Below are 25,402 nucleotides of genomic sequence, written 5' to 3'. Positions count from 1 at the left end.
CCTGGTGGGCTGACGTCTATGGGGTCACACAGAGTTGGACATGACTGAAGTGACTTAGCAGCAGCAGCAGACACTCTTGAAGACAGGAGGAGAAGGGTACAGAGGATGAGATGGTTGGATGGCATCATCGACTTGATGGACATGAGTTTGAGCAAGCTCCAGGAGTTGGTGATGACAGGGAAGCCTGCTGTGCTACAGTCCATGAGGTCACAAAGAGTAGGACATGACTGAACTACTGAACTGAACTGAGACACTCTTAAGACTAAGGAACCATGGAAGGGCATTCTGAATATTGGAAACAAGGACTTGATGTATAGGCAAGCATCATAGTTAAAAATTGCCAGACTTATGGACTCTGTGGGAGAGGGAGAGGGTGGGAAGATTTGGGAGAATGGCATTGAAACATGTGAAATGTCATGTATGAAACGAGATGCCAGTTCAGGTTCAATGCACGATGCTGGATGCTTGGGGCTGGTGCACTGGGACGACCCAGAGGGATGGTATGGGGAGGGAGGAGGGAAGAGGGTTCAGGATGGGGAACACATGAGAAATAAAGGAATAAAAAATTAAAAAAAAAAATTGCCAGACTTAAGCAAGTGAAAGTCGCTCAGTTGTGTCTGACTCTTTGTGACCCCATGGACTATACAGTCCATGGAATTCTCCAGGCCAGAATACTGGAGTGGGTAGCCTTTCCCTTCTCCAGCAGATCTTCCCAACTCAGGGATTGAACTGGGGTCTCCTGCATTGCAGGTCTGTTTTCTTTACCAACTGAGCTATCAGGAAAGCAACTTAAGCAAATGTGAACACATAAAGGATTTTAATGGAAGATTTGACAGAGGTTTTGGGGAAAATAAAACAAAATACAAATTAGAGTGTTTCTGGGCATCCAGGTAGACAGGAATGGATGTGTGACCTTTTCAAGATACCACCATATGGCGGAAACAGTTCCAACTGTTTTCTGTCCTTGAACTCAAGATTGCAATTACTGAGAGAGGATTTGTTTGGTATGCCATTTATCACATACCCATCCATGCCATGTACAGACTTGAGCAGAGTACTATGTATGACTGTATCACCAAAACTGCAACAAATGGGAGAAGGGAAGTTCAACAAAAGATTTAAAAGCACAGTGTTTTCTAATTCAAGTGGCCTCTTGACTGTAGCTACATCTCTTCCTAAGTTCTAGTTTCTGCTGAGGAACCTTCTCTCAATTGGCAGCCTCTAAAATGAACTTGGCACCCAGGCAATAGTAACACTGCTTCCTCCCTGTCCTTTTGCAGTCCTTGGGATGATAGGCAGGTTTCTACTATGGCTAACATCTGGGTTGCCTTGCTTTCTCCTCTCTGGTCTCTCAGCCCTCCCACTTTGTTCCCTCTTTAAATGTCATCTGTTAGACACTTGATACAGTCTCTGTTTTCCTGCTAGATTCTAACTGGTGTACTTTTTATTTCTTTTTCCAGGGTAAAAATGACAAAAATCAACACAGGGTACAGGGCTCAGAAGAGCCCACACATCAAAGCTACAAGTAGGGCTATTCACATACCTGGACTTTAATCTTTGAACCACTTGTATTGAGCAAGATTGGCAGAAGAAGCTGAAAAATCACAGCAGTGTATCAAGGGCAAAATAAGTAGCTATACACTGTAACCAAACATTCACTAGGCTGTTGTTTTGTCCTAAGCCTCCATGGGGGGTATTTTTTTTAAATGAGTTTTCCATTGACTTAGTTAATTATTATAGGCTTTTTCTTGTGACCTTGTCCCTTTTTTGGAAATAAATGCTTTGCTGTTGTTGTTTTAGAGTAGACTCATGCAGTGTCTCGGCTCATAGCATGTGTGCAGGGTGCGGTATGCAGACTCTAAGGGGAGCACGTGAGTGCAGAGGACTGGGTGTGCATGCCTTTGAGTCTGGTGACTCCAGCTTAGGCTATTAATCTATACTCTCATGGAGGATGAGGACACTGACCCTAGACAGTGAACCTGGAAATTTCTGCTGTCTCATAGGACTGGTCTTTTCCACCACATTCTCAAGTCCATTTCTGCAAATGATTACTCATTACTGGCCAAGAAAACTTCACCTGGCTTGGCATCAGGACAGAGGTAAGGCTGGCTTTAAACTCAAAATCTCCTCTAGTCACTCCTAAAGCTCCCAGAGGAAAAAAATACACTCTATACTACACAAACACAGTTTCAGAACAAAGTTCCTATTTTTTGTTCACCCTTAGCATTTACAAATAGAACAATTATTCAAGCTTTTCCCACATGAAAATTCAGGAGCTTCCACTGCCCCCAGAACATCTTTTATTGCAGATTCATTTGAATTTCCTTCAGTAGCCAAATTTTGGGTCTATGGCCTTTTGCATGGCTATTAAGTCCAGTAGTAACCTTGACTCTATTCAGTTTAGTTCAATTCAGTCACTCAATCATGTCTAACTCTTTGCAACCCCATGGACTGCAGCACACCAGGCTTCCCTGTCCATCGCCAACTCCCAGAGCTTGCTCAAACTCATGTCTGTCGAGTCGGTGATGCCACTCTGTCGTCCCCTTCTCCTCCCTCCTTCAATCTTTCCCAGCATCAGGGTCTTTTCAAATGAGTCAGTTCTTCGCATCAGGTGGCCAAAGTATTGGAGTTTCAGCTTCAGCATCAGTCCTTCCAGTGAATATTCAGGACTGATTTCCTTTGGGATGGACTGGTTGGATCTCCTTGCAGTCCAAGGGACTCTCAAGAGTCTTCTCCAATACCACAGTTCAAAAGCATCAATTCTTTGGCACTCAACTTTCTTTAAAGTCCAACTCTCACATCTATACATGACTACTGAGAAAAACCATAGCTTTGACTAGATGGACCTTTGTCAGCAAAATAATGTCTCTGCTTTTAATATGCTATCTAGGTTGGTCATAGCTTTTCTTCCAAGGAGCAAGCATCTTCTAATTTCATGGCTGCAGTCACCATCTGCAGTGATTTTGGAGACCCCAAAAATAAAGTCAGCCACTGTTTCCATTCTTTCCCCATCTATTTGCCATGAAGTGATGGGACTAGAAGCCATGAGCTAAGTTTTTTAATGTTGAGTTTTAAGCCAACATTTTCACTCTCCTCTTTCACTTTCATCAAGAGGCTCTTTTGTTCCTTTTCACTTTCTGCCATAAGGGTGGTGTCATCTGCATATCTGAGGTTATTGATATTTCTCCTGGCAATGTTGATTCTAGCTTGTGCTTCATCCAGCCTGGCATTTCACATGATGTACTCTGCATATGAGTTAAATAAGCAGGGTGACAATATACAGCCTTGACACACTCCTTTCCCAATTTGGAACCAGTCTGTTGTTCCATGTCTGGTTCTAACCGTTGATTCCTGACCTGTATACAGATTTCTCAGGAGGCAGGTGAGGTGGTCTAGTATTCCCATCTCTTTAAGAATTTTCCACAGTTTGTTGTGATCCACAAGTCAAGGGCTTTGGCGTAGTCAATAAAGCAGAAATAGATGTTTTTCTGGAACTCTCTTGCTTTTTTGATGATCCAGCAGATGTTGGCAATTTGATCTCTCATTCCTCTGCCTTTTCTAAATCCAGCTTGAACATCTGGAAGCTCATGGTACACATACTGTTGAAGCCTGGCTTGGAGAATTTTGAGCATTACTTTGCTAGTGTGTGAGATGAGTGCTATTGTGCAGTAGTTGGAGCATTCTTTGGCATTGCCTTTCTTTGGGATTGGAATGAAAGCTGACCTTTTCCAGTCCTGTGGCCACCACTGAGTTTTCCAAATTTGCTGGTACACTGAGTACAGCACTTTCACAGCATCATCTTTCAGGATTTGAAATAACACAACTGGAATTCCATTGTCTCCACTAGCTTTGCTTGTAGTGATGCTTCCTGAGGCCCACTTGACTTCATGTTCCAGGATGTCTAGCTTTGGGTGAGTGATCACACCTGTTATCTGGGTCATGAAGATCTTTTTTGTAGAGTTCTTTTGTGTATTGTTTCCACCTCTTCTTAATATCTTCTGCTTCTGTTAGGTCCATACCACTTTTGTCCTTTATTATACCCATCTTTGCATGAAAAGTTCCCTTGGTACCTCTAATTTTCTTGAAGAGACTCTATAGAGTGGGATTAGGCCAAGATCAAGTCCTAGTTTTCATGTGTCCATCCATACATGGTCTGGCTTTACTCAGACTTTGATTCACCTAGGTAAAAAGTGTACTAGTATCAGGGCTATAAAGCCAGGGTGGAGCGGCTGTGACTGTCCTGTTTGGGAGTAGAAAAGGGTAATATGAGTGGAAGTCAACTTACTGCTTGACTCCTGGTCTGAATTTCACAAAGAATCCTAACACGGAGATGCCAAAGCCCCAGTTACTATGCCCCAGGAATCTGAGCCACATCTTTTGGGCCACATAAGTTCTTAAAATTCATCTTGCCTCAGAATCACCTGGAGTGATTTTGTAGGAGTTCTGTGCTCCCTCAGAAACATCCAAAAGCAAGTAAAATAGAACCAACTTTCTGAGAACTGTGGCAAACAGTCAAGGGTTTACAACAACCAGTCAAATGCTTAATCAACAAAACACAACTTCAAAGTAGTAAGAGATCTTTGTGGTACTTTTACTTGCCCTTCTCTCAACTCCTCCCCAGAGAAGCAGCATTTTTAGCCCATATTGCCAGTGTGGGATACTGGTCCCTAGTTCCAGAAGAAGACAAGAGCTTACAAATTATTGAGCATGTCTGTTTTAACCTGACTGGGGTTACCTGAAAGACTGACACAAGATGCTCATCTCTATCTCATCTAACTTGAAACTCAGGCTGAAAAAGCCTTGGAAACTTCTTGAAAACACAGCAAGCTCAAGTAAGAACCCACAGATACCTGGAGCAAAAGATAACTTTCAAAACAGACAATAGATTGGTCTAAAGCATGGGAACATATACTGAGGAGAGTTTCTTTGGGAAATTAGGACATTCAAAAGCACCATGCGTGCAGGGGAATCTAAAAGGCCACATACATGCCTAAGGCAAGACATAAGCTCAGAAAAGACTTGAGAAAACCCTAAACTTTCCCTTTGGGCTGATACCTAGGCTTTGTGCAAGCTTAGCTAAAAACCAGTTTGCAAAGTTTGAAAGAGGTATTTGTTTTAATCTGTGGTCATTCAAGGAAATCTCTGCGAAAATACTAGCTGAACACAAGCTAAAGAACAGACACTTCAGTGAACACACACACAATATACCAAAATTTATGGGATGCATCAAAGACAGTGATTAGGAGAAATTTATAGCTGTAAATACCTATAATCAAAAAGAGTCAATGCAGAACACCAGCTGAGAGCAGAGAGGAGTCCCTGACCAACAGAAAAGAATATACAGAACAACACAAAACTCGGTGGGATGAAGGAACTAAGGGGAAAAACAGGAGTGTTATTAGGACTCAACCTATCCTTGGCAGGTGGGGGAACTGAAGCAGGGGTCCAATTCCCATATCAGGGCAATTGTCTGAGTTAGAGGAGAAACATTTAAGGCTGAGAGTGAAACAGCTGATCTGTGGCAGCCTAAATGGAATGACAATTATATAGTCCTTGCCACAGCCATATGTACTCTGGACAGGGATTCAGGTCCCCTAGAAGGCACGGCAGCTGGGAGCTGGAGTTTAGGGATTGTGGAGCAATCCCAGGGCTAGGGCTGCTATTGACTGCATAGAGATGGACTGAGGGAATGTGAGGGATAAGACTGTGGTGGGAAATATCTGTGGATGAAAGCCAGGCAGCTATGGAAGCAAGGCGATACTGCTGCGTCACATATAGGGGGTGGAGCCATCACCATAGCCTCTTTCTCCCCACCCATCAACATTGGCAGCTGAACAACAGAGAAGCTGGCCCATCAACGACCTGACACACTGAGATACAGAGTAGGAACCCACTCAGGGTGCTCCCTTAGGTGGCTGATGCACAGAACTACAGAGTAGGATCCCACCCAGGGTCCCCCTTTAAGTGCCTGATGTGCTGATCTACAGAGTAGGACTCCAGCCAAGGGGGCCCCTCTATGTGCTTGATGCACCAAACAACATAGAAGGACCCCAGAAGGACCTCTAAGTGCCTGAACGGGCAGAGCTACAGAGAAAGACTAGCCAAAGAGGACTTCGGATCACCAAGTAACAGAGGCTAGAAAAAAGACTCTGATAGGGCCATAACTCCTGTGGCTGAGGCAGTCCATGTCCCTGCACACTAGGCACTGCCAGAGTCCCTGTGACCCAAGCAGCTGTGCCATCTTCATGCTCAACCCTCACTGGGGCAGAGCTGCTACAGGCAAAAAAAGTCTTGTGTCTATGCATGTAGGGCTGCTTCCTTCGTGTTCAACTCTTTGCAAACCTGTGGACTGAGTTCGGCCAGGCTTCTCTGTCATGGGAGTTCTCCAGGCAAAAATAGGGAGTGTATTGGCAAATACTGGTTGCCATACCCTTCTAGAGCACAATATTTCCTGCTGCCCTAGCCACCAACTCCCCTGAGTACCTGGTGCTGCCAGAACCTCTGCAACCCAAGCAGCGGCACCACCTCTGCACCTGGCCCTCACAGGGCAGACCCAATCCTCCAGGGCAGCCTCAGGAGCAATCCCAGTGGACGACCCACATGCAGAGGTAGAATTAAAACCACAATTGAAACCCAGGTGCAGTGCGGCAAAGGAAGAAGTCCCAAAACCTTCCCACCAGCAGTACAATCTTCAGATTAAATCTGCACGATCAACTAGGCAGACTCTGTGTCTATGGAATATATAAAAGGCCATTGAGAGCTCCCACAAAAGAAAACACACTAGTTCTGATAGCTGTGGACGTTGGAGGGAAGAACATACAGGAGTAGGACCAGATTAGAATCTGAGCTGCCCCCACAGCAGGTCCAGAGACCAGCACAGTGTTGGAGGGCATCCTAGGGAGGTGAGGTGGACTGTGACTCCCAGCGAGGGAAAGGATCCTGACAGCAGTAACTCAAGAGAAACATTTATTATTCTTGTGTTTTGACTTGTTCTGCAGTTTCTTTTGGATTTCTTTTTCTTTTTGTTTGTTTGTTTTTTTTCCTTGTTTCCCTACACCCCCCATTGTAGTTGTCAATTTTGTTGGTACTATGAAAACTAATTGCACTTTAGAGCTTTTCTTTAATCATACTTTTTATTGTTATCAACTTCTGGGCTTTTGACAGTTCTGTGGAGTTTTTCTTTTTCTTTCTTTCATCTACCTTTTTTCTTTTCTCTTTTTTCAATTTTAATTTTTAACTTTTTAAAACTTTATATTTTTTTCTATATTTATTCCTTTGTTCACTTTTCCTACTGTTCTTTTCCCCTTGCAGTTAATCTTTAATGTATATAAATCTTCTTTATCTATTTCTATTTAACTTTGCATATCTATTCTTTCTTTTCTTACTTTCCTTTCCTCTCAACATATTTGTTAGTTTTGTTTTAATTGCTTTATTTCCCTCTTAACAATTTGCTTTCATTTTGTTTTCCAGTTTGTGCTTTAGTTTTGTTCTTAACTGGTAGATATAATTTTTTGTTTTCTCGGTTCACTGGGTCAATCTATTGTACTTTATTTTTGTTGGACTGTTTTGACTTTGCTTATGGGTGTATATGTATATGTGTATATTCCATTATTTTATTTATTGTTTGCCTGATTTTGTAACTGCCATTTGTCTGGGGTTCATCTTGGGTGTCTCGTATTTGTTTTAATCTCACTTAATGCCATAACAAACCTCTTGTGGAATCTTCATTCCTGACCAGAGATCAAACCCTGAGCCTTTGGAGTAGGCACACTGATTCCAAGACCCTAGACTACCAGAGAACTAACCCTGCTGCTGCTGATGCTAAGTCACTTCAGTCGTGTCCGACTCTGTGTGACCCCATAGACGGCAGCCCACCAGGCTCTGCTGTCCCTAGGATACTCCAGGCAAGAACAATGGAGTGGGTTGCCATTTCCTTCTCCAATGCATGAAAGTGAAAAGTGAAAGTGAAGTTGCTCAGTCGTGTCTGACTTTTAGCGACCCCAGGGACTGCAGCCTACCAGGCTCCTCCATCCATGGATTTTCCAGGCAAGAGTACTGGAGTGGGGTGCCATCGCCTTCTCCGGAGAACTAACCCTAGGGAATATCAAATAGTGAGAACTCCCACAAAGGAAAACACTTGAATACAAGACCTGGCATTACCCAACCACCAGTAGCACCCTGTGTAGGATGCCTCATCCAAACAACAAACAAAAAAACACAAACCCAATCATCAGTAGACAGGATTACCACATCACTCAGCCTTGCCTATCAGAGGAAAAACAAAGAAACAAACAAACAAAACAACTCAGCACAAAGCTTGATATAGCAAGCTTACACGAACCATTGCACCAAACTTAGGAGGGCAGAAACCAAAATATAGAAAAAATTCAGCCTTGAGGCCTGGGAAAAGGAGATCTCAAGCACAATAAGTTAAAAATAATAATAAAAATGCAGAGAAATACTGCACAAATGAAGGAACAAACTAGAAACACAGAAGCCCAAATAAATGAAGAGGAAATAGGCAAACTACCTGAAAAAGAATTCAGAATAATGATAGTAAAGATGATCAAAAACCTTGAAACAAGATGAGAAAATGCAAGAATCAATTAACAAAGACCTAGAAGAGGGGTGAGACTAAGATGGCAGAAGAATAGGAAGCGGAGACCACTTTCTCCCCCACAAATTTATTGAAAGAACATTTGAACGCTGAGCAAACTCCACAAAACAACTTCTGAACACTGGCAGAGGACATCAGGCACCCAGAAAAGCAGCCCATTGTTTTCGAAAGGACATAGGACAAAATATAAAAGATAAAGAGACAAAAGAGTTAGGGATGGAGATCCGTCCCGGGAAGGGAGTCTTAAAAGAGAAGTTTCCAAACACCAGGAAACCTTCTCACCGGTGGGTCTGTGGGGAGTTTTGGAATCTCAGAGGGCAACATAACTGGGAGGAAAAATAAATAAATAAAACCCACAGATTACGCGTGCCTAATGGCAACTCCCAGCACAGAAGTACCCCAGACGCTTGCATCTATCACCAGTAAGCAGGGGCTGAATGGGGAGGAGCGGGTTGCATTGCTTAGGGTAAGGACCAGGCCTGAATGCCCCAAGGAAAATCTGAGGGAGCTAACCTGAGATAGCAACCTTAACTTTGGGATAGCCAGAGAGAGAGACAGAAAAAGAGAGAGAGAGAGAGAGAGAGAGAGAGAGAGAGAGAGAGAGAGAGAGAACTATCCCCTGATGGGGAAACAGTGGAAACAGTGTCAGACTTTATTTTTTTGGGCTCCAAAATCACTGCAGATGGTGACTGCAGCCATGAAATTAAAAGACACTTACTCCTTGGAAGGAAAGTTATGACCAACCTAGATAGCATATTAAAAACCAGAGACATCTGGGTCTCTTTTGCTGTCTCACATACAGGGTTATCATTACCATCTTTCTAAATTCCATATATATGCATTAATATACTGTACGCCCGTGGTGGATTCATGTCGATGTGTGGCAGAACCAATACAATATTATAAAGTAAAAAAATTAAAAAATTAAAAAAATTAAATAAAAACAATAAAAAGCAGAGACGTTACTTTGCCAACAAAGGTCCGTCTAGTCAAGGCTATGGTTTTTCCACTTGTCATGTATGAATGTGAGAGTTGGACTATGAAGAAAGCTGAGCGCCAAAGAATTGATGCTTTTGAACTGTGGTGTTAGAGAAGACTCTTGAGGGTCCCTTGGACTGCAAGGACATCCAACCAGTCCATTCTAAAGGAGATCAGTCCTGGGTGTTCTTTGGAAGGAATGATGGTAAAGCTGAAACTCCAATACTTTGGCCACCTCATGCAAAGAGTTGACTCATTGGAAAAGCCTCTGATGCTGGGAGGGATTGGGGGCAGGAGGAAAAGGGGATGACACAGGATGAGATGGCTGGATGGCATCACCAACTCGATGGACATGAGTTTGAGTGAACTCCGGGAGTTGGTCATGGACGGGGAGGCCTGGCATGCTGCAATTCATTGGGTCGCAGAGTCGGACACGACTGAGCAACTGAACTGAACTGAACTGAAGGCACTGCCAGCCCGCTCGCAGAACAAAGGACTGAGCGAATATGGGAGGAGAGTTAGCAGGCTGTAGACAGGCCCATCCCCCGCCGGAGGCAGGGGGCAGGCAGGTGCCAGCCGGAGCTGGAAAGGGGCAAACTCAGCCCCGAGAGGGCATCCCCTACCAAACTGCAAACAGGCTTCCAGTTTCTGACCAAGACTTTCTGAGATTCTGGATGGTTGACATCCACCGGGAGGGTCACAGCCAGAGATCAGCTCCCCAGAAGAGATACACAGCACACCTGAGACGGGTGCACCCTGGAAACTGAGTGGCTGGGACGGGGGAGGCAATAAGACGCACCTCACCTAGGGAGAGTGCACTCACCAAGCACCTGGTCACCTGAGCTGCTCGGACTGGAGAAGGGCAAAAAACGCAGGCCCACCTGAGTCTGTGCCTTTGTGGAGTACCTGAGAACCTGAACCTGAGTGGCTTAGACCTGGGCCCGCTCCCTGCAGAGCAACCTGGAGCCTAAGCAGTGTAGACTGGGAAAGCACACACTCCGTGAGCAGGGGCAAACCCAGTGTGGTCCATACACTGTGAGCACTCCCCACACACGCCAGTGATATTTGTTTACAGTGTTCCTCCTTCCCCACAGCATGACTGAACAAGTGAGCCTAAACAAGAGACCACCTTCGCCCCCTTGTGTCAGGGCAGAAATTAGCCACTGAAGAGACCTGCAAACAGAAGACAAATAAACAGAGGGAACCGCTTAGGAAGTGACAGGTGCAACAGATTAAATTCCCTGGAGTTAACACTGACTACATTGGAAGGGGCCTATAGATCATGAGCGGAGAAGGCGATGGCACCCTACTCCACTACTAATGCCTTGAGAATCCCAGGGACAGAGGAGGCTGGTGGGCTGCCATCTATGGGGTCACACAGAGTCGGACACGACTGAAGTGACTTATCAGAAGCAGCAGCAGCAGCAGCATAAATCATGAGAAATATAAGCTGGAATAAGGAACTATCTGAAACTGAACTGACTCCACACTACCTGCAACAGCACCAGAGAGATTCCTAGATACATTTTTATTATCATTTAAAAAAATTTTTTTAATTTTTTCCTTTTTGTAAGTCCTCTATTACTCCTTTAATTTCCATTTTTATAACCTATTATTACCTTGCAAAAAACCCCCCTATTTTTAAAGCAAACTTCACATATATTTCTTATACTTTTTGTGATCTTTTTTTAATATTGTATTTTTGAGAGTCTAACATCTACTCTAGATTTTTCATCTTTGATTTATCATATTTGTTATCAATTTTATACATTTAAGAATCCAATCTTCAGTATGATTTTTACTTAGGAGTGTGATTACTGGCTTGATTACTCTCTCCCCCTACTGACTCTCCTATTTCTCCCCCAGGTCACCTCTATCTCCTCCCTCCCCTTCTCTTCTCAACCCAACTCTGTGAATCTCTGTGTGTGTTCTGGGCTGTGGAGAACACTTAGGGAACAGAATACAGCCTAGATCTATCTGTCCCCTTTTGATTCCACCTTTTCTCCTCCTGCTCACCTCTATCTCCTTCCTCCCTCTTCTCTTCTCTATGTAACTCCATGAACCTCTCTGAAGGTTCCAAACTGTGGACAGCACATAGGGAATTGTTTACTGTCTAGATTGTTCTCTCCCCTTTTGATTTCCCCCTCATTTCCTCCTGGCCACCTCTATCTCCCTCCTCCCTCTTCTTTTCTCCATGTAACTCTGAACCTCTCTGGGTGTCCCTCACTGTGGAGAATCTTTTCACCATTAACCTAGATGTTTTATCATCAGTGCTGTATGGATGGAGAAGACTTGGGGCTACACTAAGAATAAGACTGAAAACCAGAGGCAGGAGGATTAAACCCAAAACTTGAGAACACCAGAGAACTCCTGACTTCAGGGAACATTAATTGATAAGAGCTCATCCAAAAGCCTCCATACCTACACTGAAACCAAAGATCACCCAAGAGCCAACAAGTTCCAGAGCAAGACATACCACGCAAATTCTCCAGCAACGCAGGAACATAGCCCTGAGCTTCAATATACAGGCTGCCCAAAGTCACACCAAACCCACAGATATCTCAAAACTCACTACTGGACACTTCATTGCACTCCAGAGAGAAGAAATCCAGCTCCACCCACCAGAACACCGACGCAAGCTTCCCTAACCAGGTAACCTTGACAAGCCACTCGTCCAACCCCACCCACAGGGAGGAACCTCCACAATAAAGAGGAACCACAAACTGCCAGAATACAGAAAGGCCACCCCAAACACAGCAGTCTAAACAAGATGAAAAGACAGAGAAATACTCAGCAGGTAAAGGAATATGATAAATGCCCACCAAACCAAAGAAAAGAGGAAGAGATATGCAGTCTACCAGAATAAGAATTCAGAATAATGATAGTAAAAATGATCGAAAATCTTGAAAACAAAATGGAGTTACAGATGAATAGCCTGGAAACAAGGATTGAGAAGATGCAAGAAATGTGTAACAAGGACCTAGAAGAAATAAAGAATCAATCAATAATGAATAATGCAATAAATGAGATCAAAAACACTCTGAAGGGAACCAACAGTAGAATAATGGAGGCAGAAGGTAGGATAAGTGAGGTAGAAGAATGGTAGAAATAAATGAGGTAGAGAGGAAAAAAGAAAAAAGAATTAAAAGAAATGAGGACAACCTCAGGGACCTCTGGGACAATGTGAAACGCCCCAACATTCGAATCATAGGAGTCCCAGAAGAAGAAGACAAAAAGAAAGGTCATAAAAAATTACTCAAGGAGGTAATAGTTGAAAACTTACCTAAAATGGGGAAGAAAATAGTCACCAAAGTCCAAGAAACCCAGAGAGTCCAAAACAGTATAAACCCAAGGCGAAACACCCCAAGACACATATTAATCAAGTTAACAAAGATTAAACACAGAGAACAAATATTAAAAGCAGCAAGGGAAAAACAACAAATAACACACAAGGAGATTCCCATAAGGATAACAGCTGATCTTTCAATAAAAACTCTTCAGGCCAGAAGGGAATGGCAGGACATACTTAAAGCCATGAAAGGGAAAAACCTACAACCCAGATTACTGTACCCAGCAAGGAACTTATTCAAATATGAAGGAGAAGTCAAAAGCTTTAGAGACAAGCAAAAGCTAAGAGAATTCAGCATCACCGAACCAGCTCTTCACAAATGTAAAGGATCTTCCAAACACATGAAACAAAGGAAGGGTGTATAAAATTGAACCCAAAACAATAAAGTAAATGGCAATGGGACCATACTTATTAATAATTACCTTAAATGTAAGTGGGTTGACTGTCCCAACCAAAAGACAAAGACTGGCTGAATGGATACAAAAACAAGATTCCTGTATAAGTTGTCTACAAGAGACCCACCTCAAAAAAGGGACACATACAGACTGAATGGCTGGAAAAAGATATTTCACACAAATGGAGACCAAAAGAAAGCAGGAGTAGCAATACTCATCAGAAAAAATAGACTTTAATATAAAGGCCATGAAAAGAGACAAAGAAGGACACTGCATAATGATCAAAGGATCAATTCAAGAAGAAGATATTACAATTATAAATATATGTGCACCCAACATAGGAGTACCACAATATGTAAGCCAAATGCTAACAAGTATGTAAGGGGAAATTAACAATAACACAATAATAGTGGGAGACTTTAATATACCACTCACATCTATGGCTAGATCAACTAAACAGAAAATCAACAAGGAAATACAAACTTTAAATGACACAATACACAGTAAGACCTAACTGATACCTGTAGGATATTTCACTCCAAAACAATGAATTTCACCATTTTCTCAAGTGCACATGGAACCTTCTCCAGGATAGTTCACATCCTGGGCCATAAATCTAGCCTTGGTAAATTCAAAAAAATGAAATAATTCCAATCATCTTTTCTGACCACAATGAAGTAAGATTAGATATCAATTACAGGAGAAAAACTATTAAAAATTCCAACATATGGAGGCTAAACAACATGCTGCTGAATAACCAGCAAATCACAGAAGAAATCAAAAAAGAAATTAAAATATGCATAGAAACAAATGAAAATGAAAACACAACAACCCAAAACCTATGGGACACTGTAAAAGCGTGCTAAGGGGAAGGTTCATAGCAATACAGGCTTACTTAAAGAAACAAGAAAAAAGTCAAATAAACAGCCTAACTCTACACCTAAAGCAACTATAAAAGGAGGAAATGAAGAACCCCAGTGTTAGTAGAAGGAAAGAAATCTTAAAAACTAGGGTAGAAATAAATGCAAAAGAAACAAAAGTGACCATAGGAAATATCAACAAACCTATAAGCTGGTTCCTTGAGAAGATAAATAAAATTGACAAACCATTAGACAGACTCATCAAGAAACAAAGGGAGAAGAATCAAATCAACAAAATTAGAAATGAAAATGGAGAAATCACAACAGACAACACAAAAATACAAAGGATCATAAGAGACTAATATCAGCAACTATATGCCACTAAAATGGACAACTTGGAAGAAATGGAAAAATTCTTAGAAAAGTACAACATTCCAAAACTGAGCCAGGAAGAAATAGAAAATCTTAACAAACCCATCACCAGCATGGAAATCAAAAGTGTAATCAGAAATCTTACAGCAAACAAAAGCCCAGGGCCAGATGGCTTCACAGATGAATTCTACCAAAGATATAGAGAAGAGCTAACACCTGTATTAATCAAACTCTTCCAGAAAATTGCAGAGGAAGGTAAACTTCCAAACTCATTCTATGAGGCCACCATCACCCTAATACCAAAAGCAGACAAAGATGCCACAAAATAAGAAAACTACAGGCCAATATCACTGATGAACATAGATGCAAAGATCCTTAACAAAATTCTAGCAAACAGAATCCAACAACATATTAAAAAGATCATACATCATGGCCAAGTGGGCTTTATCCCAGAAATGCAAGGATTCTTTAATATCTGCAAATCAATCAATGTAATACACCATATTAACAAATTGAAAGATGAAAACCATATGATTATCTCAATAGATGAGGAGAAAGCCTTTGACAACATTCAATATCCATTTGTGATAAAAAAAACTCTCCAGAAAGCTGGAATAGAAGGAATATACCTCAACAAAATAAAAGCTATATGTGACAAGCCCACAGCAAACATTATTCTCAATGTTGAAAAATTGAAAGCATTTCCCCTAAAGTCAGGAACAACACAAGGGTGCCCACTCTCACCACTACTATTCAACATAGTTCTGGAAGTTTTAGCCACAGCAATCAGAGCAGAAAAAGAAATAAAAGGAATCCAAGTTGGAAAAGAAGAAATAAAACTCTCACTGTTTGTAGATGACATGATCCTCTACATAGAAAACCCTAAAGACTCCACCAGAAAATTACTAGAGCTAATCAATGAATATAGCAAAATTGCAGGATATCAAATTAACACACAGAAATCCCTTGCATTCCTATACACAAACAATGAGAAAACAGAAAGAGAAATTAAGGAAACAATTCCATTCACCATTGCAACGAAAAGAATAAAATACTTAGGAATATATCTACCTATAGAAACAAAAGACTGATATATAGAAAACTATAAAACACTGATGAAAGAAATCAAAGAGGACACAAATAGATGGAGAAATATACCGTGTTCATGGATTGGAAGAATCAATATAGTGAAATTGAGTATACTACCCAAAGCAATCAATAGACTCAATGCAATCCCTATCAAGCTACCAACGGTATTTTTCACAGAACTACAACAAATAAATTCCCAATTTGTATGGAAATACAAAAAACCTCGAATAGCTAAAGCAATCTTGAGAAAGAAAAATGAAACTGGAGGAATCAACCTGCCTGACTTCAGGCTCTACTACAAAGCTACAGTGTCAAGACAGTATGGTACTGGCACAAAGACAGAAATATAGATCAATGGTATAAGATAGAATGCCCAGAGATAAATCCACGTACCTATGGACACCTTATCTTTGACAAAGGAGGCAAGAATGTACAACGGAGAAAATACAATCTCTTTAACAAGTGGTGCTGGGAAAACTGGTCAACCACTTGTAAAAGAATGAAACTAGAACACTTTCTAATCAAATACACAAAAATAAACTCAAAATGGATAAAAGATATAAACATAAGACAAGAAACTATAAAACTATTAGAGGAAAACATAGGCAAAACACTCCCCGACATAAATCACAGCAGGATCCTCTATGACTCACCTCCCAGAGTAATGGAAATAAAAGCAAAAATAAACAAATGGGACCTAATTAAAATTAAAAGCTTTTGCACAACGAAGGAAACTATAAGCGAGGTGAAAAGACAGCCTTCAGAATGGGAGAAAATAATAGCAAACGAAGCAACTGAAAAAGAATTAATCTCAAAAATATACAAGAAACTCCTGCAGCTCAATTCCAGAAAAATTAACGACCCAATCAAAAAGTGGGCCAAAGAACTAAACAGACATTTCTCCAAATAAGACATACAGCTGGCTAACAAACACACAAAAAGATGCTCAACCTCATTCGTTATCAGAGAAATGCAAATCAAAGCCACAATGAGGTACCATCTCATGCCAGTCAGAACGGCTGCTATCCAAAAGTCTACAAGCAATAAATGCTGGAGAGGGTTTGGAGAAAAGGGAACCCTCTTACACTGTTGGTGGGAATGCAAACTAGTACAGCCACTATGGAGAACAGTGTGGAGATTCCTTAAAAAACTGGAAATAGAACTGCCATATGATCCAGAAATCCCACTGCTGGGCATACACACCAAGGAAACCAGAACTGAAAAGACACGTGTACCCCAATGTTCATCACAGCACTGTGTATAATAGCCAGGACATGGAAGCAACCTAGATGTCCATCAGCAGATGAATGGATAAGAAAGCTGTGGTACATATACAGAATGGAGTATTACTCAGCCATTAAAAAGAATACATTTGAATCAGTTCTAATGAGGTGGATGAAGCTGGAGCCTATTATACAGAGTGAAGTAAGCCAGAAAGAAAAACACTAATGCAGTATACTGACGCATATATATGGAATCTAGAAAAATGGTAACAATAACCTTATATGCGAGACAACAAATGAGACACAGATATATAGAACAGTCTTTTGGACTTTGTGGGAGAAGGCAAGGGTGGGATGATCTGAGAGAATAGCATTGAAACATGTATTTTATCATATGTGAAACAGATCTCTAGTCTAGGTTCGATGCATGAGACAGGGTGCTCAGGGCTGTTGCACTAGGATGGCCCAGAGGGATGGGATGGGGAGGGAGGTGCAAGGGGGGTTCAGGATGGGGAACACATGTAAACCCATGGCTGATTCATGTCAATGTATGGCAAAAACCACTACCATATTATAAAGTAATTAGCCTCCAATTAAAATAAATAAATTTATAAATAAATACAGAAAAAAAACTTAGAAGAATTAAAGAATAAATGTACAGAGACAAACAACACAATAACTGAAATTAAAAATACTCTAGAAGGAATCAGTAGCAGAATATCTGAAGCAGATGATTGAATCAGTGAACTGGAAGATAAAATGGTGGAAATAACTGCTGTAGAGCAAAATAAAGTAAAAAGAATGAAAAGAACAGAGTATAGTCTTAGAGCCATCTGGGACAATACCAAATGCACCAATATTTGAATTATTGGGGCCCCAGAAGGAGAAGAGAAAAACAAAGGGTATGAGAAAATTTTTGAAGAGATTATAGTTGAAAACTTCCCCAGCATGGAAAAGGAAATTTTCAATCAAGTCCAAGAGGCAGAAAGAGTCCCATACAGGATAAACCCAAGGAGAAACAGGCCAAAACACACTAATCAAACTAACAAAGACTAAACTCAAAGAAAGAGTATTAAAAGCAGCAAGGGAGAAGCAACAAATAACATACAAGAAAAGCCCATATGCTTAACAGCTGATCTTTCAACAGAAATTATGCAGGCCAGAATGGAATGGCAGGATATATTTAAAGTACTGAAAGGGAAAAAATCTACAACCAAGATTACTGTACCTGGAAACGATCTCATTCAAAATTGAAGGAGAAATAAAAAGCTTTTCAGAAAAGCAAAAGCTAAGAGAATTCAGTACCACTGAACCAGGTTTACAACAAATGTTAAAGGGACATACAGTCAAGAAAAGCAAAAGCTAAGAGAATTCAGTACCACTGAACCAGGTTTACAACAAATGTTAAAGGGACATACAGTCAAGAAATACAAGAGAAGTAAAAAGAGCTACAAAATCAATCACAAAGAAATAAGAAAATGGCAATAGGAACATCAGTTCAGTTCAGTCACTCAGTTATGTCCGACTCCTTGTGACCCCATGAATTGCAGCACGCCAAGCCTCCCTGTCCATCACCAACTCCCAGAGTTCACTCAAACTCATGTCCATCGAGTCAGTGATGCCATCCAGCCATCTCATCCTCTGTCGTCCCCTTCTCCTCCTGCCCCCAATCCCTCCCAGCATCAGAGTCTTTTCCAGTGAGTCAACTCTTCGCATGAGGTGGCCTAAGTATTGGAGTTTCAGCTTCAGCATCATTCCTTCCAAAGAAATCCCAGGGCTGATCTCCTTCAGAATGGACTGGTTGGATGTCCTTGCAGTCCAAGGGACTCTCAAGAGTCTTCTCCAACACCACAGTTCAAAAGCATCAATTCTTTGGCACTCAGCTTTCTTCACAGTCCAACTCTCACATCCATATGTGACCACTGGAAAAACCACAGCCTTGACCAGAGGGACCTCTGTTGGCAAAGTAATATCTCTGCTTTTGAATATGCTATCTAGGTTGGTCATAACTTTCCTTCCAAGGAGTAAGCGTCTTTTAATTTCACAGCTGCAGTCACCATCTGCAGTGATTTGGGAGCCCCCCAAAATAAAGTCTGACACTGTTTCCCCATCTATTTCCCATGAAGTGGTGGGACCAGATGCCATGATCTTAGTTTTCTGAATGTTGAGCTTTAAGCCAACTTTTTCACTCTCCTCTTTCAGTTTCATCAAGAGGCTTTTAATTCCTCTTCACTTTCTGCCATAAGGGTGGTGTCATCTGCATATCTGAGGTTATTGATATTTCTCCTGGCAATCTTGATTCCAGCTTGTGCTTCTTCCAGCCCAGCGTTTCTCATGATGTACTCTGCATATAAATTAAATAAGCAGGGTGATAATATACAGTCTTGATGTACTTTTTTCCTATTTGGAACCAATCTGTTGTTCCATATCCAGTTCTAACCGTTGCTTCCTGACCTGCATACAGATTTCTCAAGAGGCAGGGCAGGTGGTCTGGTATTCCCATCTCTTTCAGAATTTTCCACGATTTATTGTGGTCCACACAGTCAAAGGCGTTGGCATTGTCAATAAAGCAGAAATAGATGTTTTTCTCGAACTCTCTTGCTTTTTTGATGATCCAACGGATGTTGGCAATTTGATCTCTGGTTCCTCTGCCTTTTCTAAAACCAGCTCGAACATCTGGAAGTTCACAGTTCACGTATTGCTGAAGCCTGGCTTGGAGAATTTTGAGCATTACTTTACTAGCGTGTGAGATGAGTGCAATTGTGTGGTAGTTTGAGCATTCTTTGGCATTGCCTTTTTTTGGGATTGGAATGAAAACTAACCTTTTCCAGTCCTGTGGCCACTGCTGAGTTTTCCAAATTTGCTGGCATATTGAGTGCCGCACTTTCACAGCATCATCTTTCAGTATTTGAAATAGCTCAACTGAAATTCCATCACCTCCACTAGCTTTGTTTGGTAGTGATCCTTTAAAGAGATGGAAATACCAGACAATCTTACCTGTCTCCTGATAAACCTGTATGCAGGTCAAAAGCAACAGTTAGAACCCTGTATATGGAGCAACTGATTGGTTCAGGATTGAGAAAGGAGTGTGACAGGGCTGTCTGTTGTCACCCTATTTATTTAACCTCTACATTGAGCACATCATGAGAAATGCTGGGCTGGATGAGTTACAAGCTGGAGTCAAGATAGGCAGGAGAAATATCAACAAGCTCAGATTTGTGGATGATACCACTCTAATGGCAGAAAGTGAAGAGGAACTAAAGAACCTCTTGATGAGGGTGAAGGAGAAGAATGAAAAAGTCGGCTTAAAACTAAATACTAAAACAACTAAGATCATGGCATCTGGCCCCATTACTTCATGGAAAATAGAAAGGGAAAAGGTAAAAGAAATGACAGATTTCCTCTTCTTGGGCTCTAAAATCACTGCGGATGGTGACTGCAGCCACGAAATCAAAACACGATTGCTTCTTGGCAGGAAAGCTAGGACAACCCTAGATAGTGTGTTGAAAAGCAGAGGCATCAGCCTGCTAACAAAGGTCTGTATAGTTAAGGCTATGGTCCTCCTGGTGGTCACCTATGGTTGTGAGAACTGGACCATAAAGAATGCAGAGTGCCAAATAATTGATTCCTTCAAACTGTGGTGCTGGAGAAGAGTCCTGAGGATCCCTTGAGTAGCAAGAAGATCAAACCTGTCAATCCTAAAGGAAATCAACCCTGAATACTCTTTGGAAGGACTGATGTTGAAGCTGAAGATCCAGTATTTTGGTCACATGATGCAAACAGCTGACTCACTGGAAAAATCCCTGATGCTGGGAAAAATTTAGGGCAGGAGAGGATGAGATGGTTGGAAGGCATCGCCAATGCAATGGACATGAACTTGGGCAAATTTCAGGAGACGGTGAGGGACAGGGAGGCCTGGAATGCTGCAGTCCACAGGGTTGCAAAGAGTGACTGGGTGACTGAATAACAACAACAACACTGGTGATGATTGCATAACATTGTGAATGTAATTAATGCCACTGAATTGTGCATTTTTAAATGGTTAAAATGGAAAATTTTATGCTATATATATTTTACCACAATAAAAGGGTGGGGAGAGGAGGTGGTGAATTGGATGAGAAAAAATGACAACAGTAAAAATAATATCCTAGTTGTGAAAAATAAAAATTTAAAAATTCAAGCCAACTTACTGTGTCAGAAATAATTGTGTCAGGTTAATGATTACCTGGGAAGGAACAGGATACAAAGGAGTAAGAGGAAATTTTGGGGGGTGATGGTTATAAGCATTATGCTGATGGCAGGGATGGTTTCATGACATATACATACATCAGAATTCATTAAATTGTATATTTTAAGACATGTAGTTTATTATATGCCAATTACACCTCAACAACATAGTTTTTTTAAAAAATGGAAACAGTTTCATTAGGTTGGTGCAAAAATAATTGCGGTTTTGCATTGTTGAACTTTGTTGTTGGATATTGAAATACATTCTTAAATAAATGTGGTTATGTTATATACATTTTAATGACCATTTCTCGATTTTTTTTTTGCTAATGACTTATTACTTGCTGTTTATTTTATATTTATTTTATAGTATAGAAGTGATGTTAAACAAAAAGCAAATTCAAGTGATTTTATTTGAGTTCAAATGTGTCATAAAACAGCAGAGACGACTTGAAAGGTCAACAACGCATTTGGACCAGGAACTGCTAGCAAATGTAACAGTGCAGTGGTGGTTCAAGAAGTTTTGCAAAGAAGACTGGAGCCTTAAAGATGAGGAGTCCAGTTGCGAGCCATCAGAAGTTGACAATGGCCAGTTGAGAGCAATCATCGAAGCTAATCCTCTTAAAACTACACAAGTTGCCAAAGAACTCAATGTTGACCATTGTATGGTCATTTGGCATTTGAAGCAAATTGGAAAATAAAAAAGCTCAGTAAGTGGGTGCCTCATGAGCTGCTACTGCTACTGCTACTGCTAAGGTACTTCAGCCGTGTCTGACTCTGTGCGACCCCATAGACAGCAGCCCACCAGGCTCCCCCATCCCTGGGATTCTCCAGGCAAGAACACTGGAGTGGGTTTCCATTTCCTTCTCCAATGCATGAAAGTGAAAAGTGAAAGTGAAGTCGCTCAGTCGTGTCCGACTCTTAGCGACCCCATGGACTGCAGCCTACCAGGCTCCTATGTCCATGGGATTTTCCAGGCAAGAGTACTGGAGTGGGGTGCCATTGCCTTCTCCGCTCATGAGCTGACCCAAAATCAAAAATATCATTGTTTTGAAGTGTTGTTTTCTCTTATTCTATGCAACAACAATGAACTATTTCTTGATCGTATTGTGACGTGTGAAGAAAAGTTGACTTTATATAATAACCAGTAATGACCGACTCAGTGGTTGGACAGAGAAGAAGCTCCAAAGCACTTCCCAAAGCTGAACTTGCACCAAAAAAAAAAAGGTCATGGTCACTGTTGGGTGGTCTGCTGCCAGTCTGATCCACTATAGCTTCCTGAATCCCAGCAGAACCATCACATCTGAGAAGTATGCTCAGCAAATCAATGAGGTGCACTAAAACTTCAATGCTTGCAGCTGTCATTGGTCAACAGAAAGGGCCCAATTTTTCTGCCAGACAACAACTGACTGCACATCACACAACCAAGGCTTCAAAAGTTGAACGAATCGGGCTATGAAGTTTTGCCTCATCTGCCATACTCACCTGACCTCTCACCAACATACTACCACTTCTTTAAGCATATTGACAACTTTTCACAGGGAAAACGCTTCAACAACCAGCAGAAGGCAGAAAATGCTTTCCAAGAGTTTGTTGAATCCTGAAGCTCAGAGTTTTGCACTGCAGGAATAAACAAACTTATTTCTCGTTGGCAAAAATGTGTTGATTGTAATGGTTCCTATTTTGATGAATAAAGATGTGTTTGAACCTAGTTATAATGATTTAAAATTCATGACCCGAAACTGCAATTATTTTTTCTTTTTTTTTTAATTTTATTTTATTTTTAAACTTTACATAATTGTATTAGTTTTGCCAAATATCAAAATGAATCCGCCACAGGTATACATGTGTTCCCCATCCTGAACCCTCCTCCCTCCTCCCTCCCCATACCATCCCTCTGGGTCGTCCCAGTGCACTAGCCCCAGGCATCCAGTATCGTGCATGGAACCTGGACTGGCAACTCGTTTCATACATGATATTTTACATGTTTCAATGCCATTCTCCCAAATCTCCCCACCATCTCTTTCTCCCACAGGGTCCATAAGACTGTTCTATACATCATTGTCTCTTTTGCTGTCTCATACACAGGGTTATTGTTACCATCTTTCTAAATTCCATATATATGCGTTAGTATACTGTATTGGTGTTTTTCTTTCTGGCTTACTTCACTCTGTATAATAGGCTCCAGTTTCATCCACCTCATTAGAACTGATTCAAATGTATTCTTTTTAATGGCTGAGTAATACTCCATTGTGTATATGTACCACAGCTTTCTTATCCATTCATCTGCTGATGGACATCTAGGTTGCTTCCATGTCCTGGCTATTATAAACAGTGCTGTGATGAACATTGGGGTACACGTGTCTCTTTCCCTTCTGGTTTCATCAACATAATATAAAGGCTACATCTGTATAATCAACAAGACAGGCCCAATCTCTGCTGCCATGAAGCTTATACCTTAGTAAGGAAGATAGGTTTTACTCAAACAATCATACAAACCACTGCTTAATTAGAAACTGGGATGTATTATAGGAAGGAAAATTATGGGGAGTTCTGAAATTGTATTAATATCAAGCTTATTGTAGTCTGGGAATGACTAGGGAAGACTTTCCAAAGAAAATGGCCTTTGGGTTGAGGGTTGATGGATAAATAGCCATTAATTAAGCATGGATTAACAGAGGTGGAGGGGTGAGGAGGAAGCAGAATTTTAGTACAGGAAACAGCTAATGTAAAGGCCCTAGGATATAAGAGTTTGGCATGTTTGAAGAACTAAAAGAAGGCCAGGTGACTCAGGCATAGTGAATAGGAAGGAAGTGGTAGGTGAAAAATCTACAAAGATAGGCAGGGTCAGATCATGCAGCATGATATAAACCATAGTAAGGATCTGGATCTTTATCCTAAGAAAAGTGTGAAATTATTGAATGATTTTAATTAGAAGGGTAACATGATTAAATTTAAGGGAACACTCTGGCTGTCAAGTGAAGAATGAACTGTAGGGGAACAAGATTGGAATCAGAGAAACAAAACAGGAGGCTCCTACAATGAATGGTCTAGGGAAGAAATGACAGTGGCTTGGTCCAGGGTGGAGGTAGTTTGCAAGAAGTGAACAGATTTGAGATATTTTTTTAATGAATTGGAAAAGAGACTGGATTTTACTCATAAAATAATGCGCTGCAAGGATTCTTATCCTCAAGCTATAGCCCACAGGCCAGATCTGGCCCATTGCCTGTGTTTATAAATAAAGTTTTATTGGAATACAGTTACACCCATTGGTTTAAGCATTGTCTAAGGCTGCTTTCGTACAACAATGACAGACTTGAGTAATTGTGACAGAGACTATATCTAGCCCTCACAGCCTAAAATACTTACCATCTGACTCTTTACAGGAAAAGTTTTCTGACTCTTAATCTAGGATTATTCTCTTAGATATCTGGCTTATATGACTGGATGGATTGGATGGATGTAGGGGAAGAAAAAGGCAGACAGGAAAGGAGAAAAGATAGAAGGAGCAGCTTCCCAGGGGATCAAGTCTGTGGTAATATAGGGGAATAGAGGATGAGAGGAGTGGTCCTAGAACAACACAGTAGAGGTGAGAGGTGAGACCACAGTAACTGCAGGATATATACAGGTATATACCATGTATTCAGATTGGCTGGAGAACTGAGTGGGAAGCTGGTAAGAAGGAAAAAGGAGATCCCTCTTTGTGCCAACCTTGTTTTTTAAGTGGCTTAGTTAGGGATATTTACAGAAGATGTAAAGCAAGAAGGGCTATGACTAAGTCAGATCATGAGTCAGAATCCAAATCATCACATATGTTGAATTATTAATACATGATAAGCTCTGCTCTAATTGTGTATGATCTACAATGTGATTCCTCTCAATAACACTAAGAGAAAGATTTTCTCATTATACCTATTCTACAGATGAGGAAACTGAGTCACAGAGACGTGAAGGTAACAGTAAGTGGCAGGGCTAGAATTTGAACCCAGGTGAGACTGCTGTTAATCACAACATTATGAAAGCAAACAAAATAGAAGAGAGATCTAGCCTTGTGGGTGGAGATTCCTAGCCCTGTCTTCTGGAGAAAAATATCCAATCTACATTTGGGGGTTTCACACTGGAAAGACACCTTTGCCTTGTTAAATAGGTCAGAGTTTTCATTAGCAAGTCTTCCTAGCATAATTCAAGAGACATTTCATGAGTAGGTGTTAGCATCAGTGAGCATACATTTGGAGGCCCATACAGAGCATCTTATGGTCCCTTCAATTGCTCCCAACCCTGCAACACTCAGC

The 25,402-nt window shown here is 41.1% G+C and overlaps 1 long non-coding RNA gene across 1 annotated transcript in view; it reads right to left on the bottom strand.

Moving 5' to 3' along the window:
- Positions 1-800: 800 nt before the first annotated feature.
- The window catches only part of LOC147340377 (uncharacterized), an 80,133-nt gene continuing 55,531 nt past the window's right edge, over positions 801-25,402 (bottom strand). Inside the window, exon 2 of the long non-coding RNA XR_015159390.1 lies at positions 801-4,240. This is a non-coding gene — a long non-coding RNA (uncharacterized LOC147340377). The remainder of the gene's footprint in view (positions 4,241-25,402) is intronic.

Source organism: Bos grunniens, chromosome X (genome assembly GCF_055505025.1).
Source record: "Bos grunniens cultivar Pamir isolate PY7600 chromosome X, Bosgru_T2T1.0, whole genome shotgun sequence".
NCBI lineage: Eukaryota > Metazoa > Chordata > Mammalia > Artiodactyla > Bovidae > Bos > Bos grunniens.
This window is presented reverse-complemented; position numbering and strand designations above follow the sequence as displayed.